General features: G+C 39.0%; 1 non-coding gene across 1 annotated transcript; it reads left to right on the top strand.

Moving 5' to 3' along the window:
• The first annotated feature begins 3,930 nt into the window (after positions 1-3,930).
• Positions 3,931-4,037, top strand: LOC127124915 (small nucleolar RNA R71). Its single transcript, XR_007804391.1, has one exon. It is a non-coding gene; the product is annotated as a small nucleolar RNA R71 (small nucleolar RNA).
• The last annotated feature ends 2,605 nt before the right edge of the window (positions 4,038-6,642 follow it).

Raw genomic sequence — 6,642 nt, 5'->3', positions numbered from 1 at the left:
GGTGGGAAAGGTCCCATGAAATCTATACCCCACACGTCAAAGAGTTCTACTTCCTGAATGTTTCTTAGAGGCATTTCATCACGCCTTGAAATGTTTCCAGTGCGTTGGCATCTATCACATTTGACAATGCAAGCATAGACATCTCGCCACATGGTAGGCCAGAATAGGCCAGCTTGAAGAATCTTGGCGTATGTCTTAGAGGTGCTCGCATGTCCACCATAAGGTGCAGAATGATAATGCTCGATAATACTATTTACCTCTTCTTCTGGAACGCAACGGCGAAAAATACCATCTTTACCCCTTTTGAAAAGGAGCGGTTTGTCCCAATAGAAGTTTCTCACATCGTGGAAGAATTTCTTCTTGCGGTGGTAGTCAAGATCAGGGGGTACTATATCAGCAGCTAGGTAATTAACGAAGTCTGCATACCAGGGTATGTTACTTATTGCTAAGGAATTTTGGGGATGCTCATGAGGATCTAGGTTATTATCTTCAATGGTTTCTACTCTAGCTATCAGTCTATCATAGGCGAAATCATCATTTATGGGTACTAATTCAGGTTTTAGATGTTCTAGCCTAGAAAGGTGATCGGCTACTACATTTTCAGTGCCTTTTTTATCTCTTATATCTAAATCAAACTCTTGTAGTAATAGAATCCATCGGAGTAACATGGGCTTGGCATCTTTTTTACTTAATAGGTAACGAATGGCAGCATGATCGGTGTAAACTATAATTTTTGCTCCTACTAGATAAGATCTAAATTTGTCTATAGCGAAAACTATAACAAGTAATTCTTTTTCAGTTGTTGCATAGTTAAGTTGGGCAGAATCTAGGGTTCTACTGGCATAATAAATGGCATGTAATTTTTTATCTTTCCTTTGTCCTAGAACGGCTCCAACTGCATAATCACTAGCATCGCACATTATCTCAAAAGGTTCCGACCAATCAGGCGGTTTCATAATAGGTGCTGAGGTTAATGCTTGCTTTAAAAGATTAAATGTGTCATTACATTTTTCATCAAAAATGAATTCAGCATCTTTCATTAAAAGTCCAGTTAAAGGTTTGGTTATTTTGGAGAAGTCCTTAATAAAACGCCGGTAGAATCCAGCGTGTCCAAGAAAGCTTCGGACTTCTCTGATGTTTTTTGGTGGTTTTAGGTTTTCTATAACTTCTATTTTAGCTTTATCTACCTCTATACCTTTTTCGGAAACTATATGTCCTAAAACTATTCCTTCGGTCACCATGAAATGACACTTTTCCCAGTTTAGCACGAGGTTCACCTCCACGCATCTCTCCAGGATTTTCTCAAGGTTAGCAAGACAATTGTGGAAATCAAATCCGCAAACCGAGAAATTATCCATAAACACTTCCATGATACCATCTAGGTAATCTGCAAATATTGACATCATGCAGCGTTGGAAAGTAGTTGGGGAATTACAGAGGCCGAATGGCATTCGTCTGTAGGCAAAAGTTCCATAAGGGCATGTAAAGGTAGTTTTTTCTTGATCTTCAGGGTGGATAGGTATTTGGAAGAATCCAGAGTATCCATCTAGATAACAGAAGTAAGAGTGTCTGGCTAGACGCTTCAACATTTGGTCTATAAATGGTAAAGGGAAATGATCCTTCCTGGTTGCTTTATTTAATTTTCTATAATCTATACACATTCGCCATCCTCCTTCTAAACGTTTTGCTACATGTTTGCCTTTATCGTTTTGCACGACTGTGATGCCTCCCTTTTTAGGTACTACATGCACAGGGCTCACCCACTTACTATCCGAGATCTGATAGATTATACCTGCCTCAAGTAACTTAAGAACTTCCTTTTTAACAACATCACTCATTATAGGGTTTATTCTTCTCTGATGTTCCCTGGAGGGTTTTGAATCTTCTTCAAGCGAAATCCGATGCATGCATACGGATGGGCTTATACCTTTCAGGTCAGAGATATTATATCCTAAGGCTGAGGGATATCTTCGTAAAACGTCTAAAAGTTGGTTCGTTTCCTCTTGGCTCAAGGTAGCACTAACTATAACTGGAAGATTCATCTTTTCATCGAGGAACTCATATCTCAGGTTCTTAGGCAGTTCCTTAAGTTCTAAGGTTGGTTTCTTAGGGCATGGCATAGGATCTGGGGTAAGGGATAAACATTCGTAAAGGTTATCATCGATGTAGGGTTTCTTAAAGTCATCATCTTCCCTTATGAGAGTTGATGGTAACTTAATTGTTTCTATAATTTCTTTTTGTTCTAATTCTCTAACACATTCATCAATGATATCTAAGGCATAACACGCGTCTCCCATCACAGGTGCCATAAGAAATTTCGAAAGTATAAATTCTATTTTCTCGTCACCTACCTCAAATGTCAACTTTCCTTTCTTGACATTTATTATGGCTCCTGCAGTCGATAAGAATGGTCTACCTAAAAGGATTGGTATATGATTGTCCTCTTTGATGTCCATGACAACAAAATCAGTAGGGATAAACAACTGACCTATCCTAACAGGGACATCTTCTAAAATGCGTATCGGATATTTAACAAATCTATCGGCTAACTGAAGTGACATCTTAGTGGGATGTAATTCTCCTAGGTTTAACCTCTCACAAACTGCTAAAGGCATTAGGCTCACACTAGCTCCTAAGTATAGAAAAGCTTTGTCGATGACATGATTACCCAAAAGGCAAGGAATGGAGAAATTTCCATGATCTTTATCTTTCTTTGCTAATTTGTCCTCGGAAATAGCATTACATTCCAAATGCTTCGGATCGTCAAGTCTACGTTTGTTGGTAAGGATGTCTTTGAGAAACTTTGCATAAGAAGGTATTTGGGTGATGGCTTCTGTGAAAGGGATTTCTACATGAAGTTTTTTTATAACTTTAATAAATTTTTGATATTGTTTATTGATCTGGGTTTGTTTGAGCCTTTGCGGATATGGTATAGGTGGTTTATATGGCGGGGGTGGTACGTAAGTTTTATCTTTAGGTTCCTCTCCTTTTTCTCGACCTTCCTAGTTTTCAGGTTCCTCTGGTTCCTTTACTTCGTCCGTGGGTTTGGTACATTCCTTAGAAGTTTCGGGTTCACTCAATCTTGGGTTTGGTGGCTCATCATAAGCGTTCCCACTTCGTAGGGTAATGGCATTGGCTTGTCCTCTTGGATTTTGTTGAGGTTGTTCAGGAAACTGTCCTCCAGGTATAGTCTGAAAGGCTTGGTTTAAAGCTACCTGAGAGATCTGGGTTTCAAGCATCTTAGTATGAGTAACTATTTGGTCAACCTTGGTTCCTAACTGAGTAATCAATTCGTTAACATGAATGTTCTGGTTCATGAACTCCTTGTTTTGTTGGGTTTGAGCGGTGATAAAATTTTCCATAATTTTCTCAAGGCTCGGCTTTGGTGGCACAGGTTGCATAGGTTGATTTGATCTTGGGGCTTGATAACTAGGTCTCGGAGGTGCATTATTTTGGATTGGGTTATTGTTTTTATAGGAGAAGTTCGGGTGATTCCTCCATCTAGGGTTATAGGTATTCGAGTATGGGTTCTCTTGGGTGTAGTTCACTTGCTCAGAGTGGGTTTCGTTTAATAGACTGCATTCTGGAGATTGGTGTCCTTTGGTTCCACATATCTCACAATCCGTCGAAACTGTGGCTACAGTATTCGGGTTTATGCACATATGCTCGACCTTAAGAGCTAATGCGTCCATTTTAGCTTGCATCATGTCTATAGAGCTTAGTTCATGCACTCCTCCTTGGGCTTCCTTCTTCTCAACTGTCGCTCGTTCGACTCCCCATGATTGGTAGTTTTGAGCCATATCTTCGATGAGGGCACTAGCTTCAGGATAAGGTTTGTTCATCAGAGCACCGCCTGCGGCAACGTCGATGGTCATCTTTGTGTTGTAATGAAGTCCATTATAGAAGGTTTGAATGATTAACCAATTTTCTAAGCCATGATGTGGGCATGCTCTTAACAACTCTTTATATCTCTCCCAAGCTTCGAACAACGATTCTCCTTGGTTTTGGGTAAATCTAGTTATATGGTTTCGAAGAACGGCGGTCTTACTTGGGGGAAAGTATCTAGCAAGAAAAACTCTTCTAAGGTTATCCCAAGTCGTAATGGAATTAGGTGGAAGGGAATCTAACCATGATAGGGCTTTATCTCTGAGGGAAAAAGGGAATAATCTTAAACATATTGCCTCAGGAGAAGCTCCATTGGTTTTAAAAGTGTCTGCTAATTGAAGAAATATTTTTAAATGTTGGTTTGGGTTCTCAGTAGCGAGACCTGCGAATTGTCTCTTTTGCACTAGTTGCAACAGGGATGGTTTAAGTTCAAAATTATTAGCTGGGATGGTTGGGTTTACTATACTAGAACTAGGTTCTTTATTGGATGGTTGAGCAAAATCCTTAAGAGGTCTTTGGTTTTGATCTTCGGCCATAGCTCTCTTAATTCTATGAAAGAATAAACGTGCGCGAGCGTAACGTTCAGGTTCTGCCAGAGGATATACTAAGCTTAAACTCCCGGTGCTGCGAGTTCTTCGCATTGACCGGCGGGAAATAGCCTAAGTCTAAACGATATAACAACAGGAAAATGAAATTTGACAAAATTGGTCCCCGGCAACGGCGCCAAAAACTTGACGCGTGCTTTTCGCAAGTATACGAACGCGTCAGAGTAATATAAAAGATTGTCGAATCCACAGAGACCAAGTGTCAATCTATCGTTATCTATTGTTATGGTGTTTATCAAAGACAATCAAAATAGGTGTTTTTAGAGTGTGCAATGAAAAGTAAAGTATTGAATAAAGTTCAATTAATAAAGACAGGATCGAATGTAATTCACATAATCAATTAATAATCCAAGTACTTGCTAATAGAATTACTTATGGGCAGTGTTTCCTACTTTGAAAAGAACTAATTTAACAAGAACTGTCGCTTTCGCGTATTCAAATCCGAGTTGTACTCCCTAATCAAACCCTCTTATTGTCACTTATAAAAAGGCGCGCATTGCGTTAGAGTAGTAAACCTATTTTTAAGAAATATAGTATCTTGACTAAGTTGAAAAGTATTTTAACCTGGATTTCTTAACCAAAAGAGGTTCTTACGAACCAGACTCTAAACTTATAAACGCGTCCGAAAATAGTTTTAAAATCTCTTTTCTTCTTAAATTAAAAACTCCTAATGAACTAAACAAAGCGCTTTTGCTGTTTTTGAAATAGTTAAAAACAATTAAGTTTAGATAGACGTTGGACGGCTTTCGATCTTACCCAAAGGAATTGAAGTGCGGGAAAACTTAAGTTGAAAGTTAAAATAGCCCTTAAGTGCTTCTACGAACAATTGTACGGATTATTGGTTCAATTACGACCCTTACATTCTAACCTTATAAATTTAGTTAGACATGGTAAAGTAAAAGTGCATTAATTTAAATAAAAATAGTGCGAGTGCGAGGAAATAAATAAAAGTAAAGTGAGTGCGAGAAAATAAATAAAAGTAAAGCGAGTGCGGGAAAATAAATAAAGTAAAGCGAGTGCGAGGAAATAAATAAAAGTAAAGCGAGTGCGAGGAAATAAATAAAGTAAAGCGAGTGCGAGGAAATAAATAATTTAAAGCGAGTGCGAGGAAAATAAATAAAGTAAAGCGAGTGCGGGAAAATAAATAAGATAAAGACAAGTAATAAAAACCTGCTCCAATCGGAGGGTTGAGTAAATTGCAAAGCGGAAATGAAAATGGCGGCAGGATTAACTTCCTTCCAAAGTGCTCCAAACTCGATTACAGACTCTATCACAGACTCGATTACACAATTGTGGTAACACTCCAATGCGAAGCGATTACCACTTTAAAATACTAAATATATGCCTAAGTGAAACAAAGTTGCTCTGAGTTTGCCTCTGTTCTAAGTTTGGATTTTCCTCTGCTCTAAGTTTGGATTTTCCTCTGCTCTAAGTTTGGATGATTGTAAAAGTGATTTCGAGTTTCTATTTATAAGCAAGTAAAAAGATGGAAATGACAAGGATGCCCTTCAACTTGAAAATGGGAGGGAAAACTTTTCCTCTTGTGGCGCCCGCCACAAGGCCATGGCGCCCGCCACAAGACCATTCTGAGGCGCCTTAGTGGAGGTAGTGGGGAACGTGGAAGTTGAGGGAAGTTGAGCTTGGACACGTCATGGCAGGGTCTATGGCGCTAGCCATGGGGTAAGCCACAAGTACAAAATGCTGAATTTTAGGGTTTTTAGCTCTTTTTCACTCCTTTTCTCGATCGGGGCTCCGATTAAAGTAAAAACTTGAAAACAAAGGAAAACATAGCAATAACACAACAAAATAACAATAAAACAACTAGAATTCATGTGGAATCAGAGTCGAAAATACGGTAAATTTCAGTGTTATCAGACACGCAACCCTTCTCATCCCATGGGACGTTATGTCTTTAGAAAAAGTGGCGTTGAGCCACAGTTGTAGGAACCAAAAAGGACCATGGGCCAAGACATTCTTCTTCTTTGAGTTCTCAGGGTCAAAAAGTTTGATTTGGCAGACAACTTCAGATAAAGACTCATAAAGAGAGGCCAATATTAATTGGCCAAGAGTGATGTCACGCTCTTGGTGTAGCTGAGTTGCCAGAAGGGTAAAATGTTTGGCTATCTACATTGATCTAGAGCAGAACACAAAA

This window comes from Lathyrus oleraceus, chromosome 2, assembly GCF_024323335.1.
Source record: "Lathyrus oleraceus cultivar Zhongwan6 chromosome 2, CAAS_Psat_ZW6_1.0, whole genome shotgun sequence".
Taxonomy (NCBI): Eukaryota; Viridiplantae; Streptophyta; class Magnoliopsida; order Fabales; family Fabaceae; genus Lathyrus; species Lathyrus oleraceus.
Note: the sequence above shows the minus strand (reverse complement) of the source record. Positions and strands in the feature narration are given on the sequence as shown.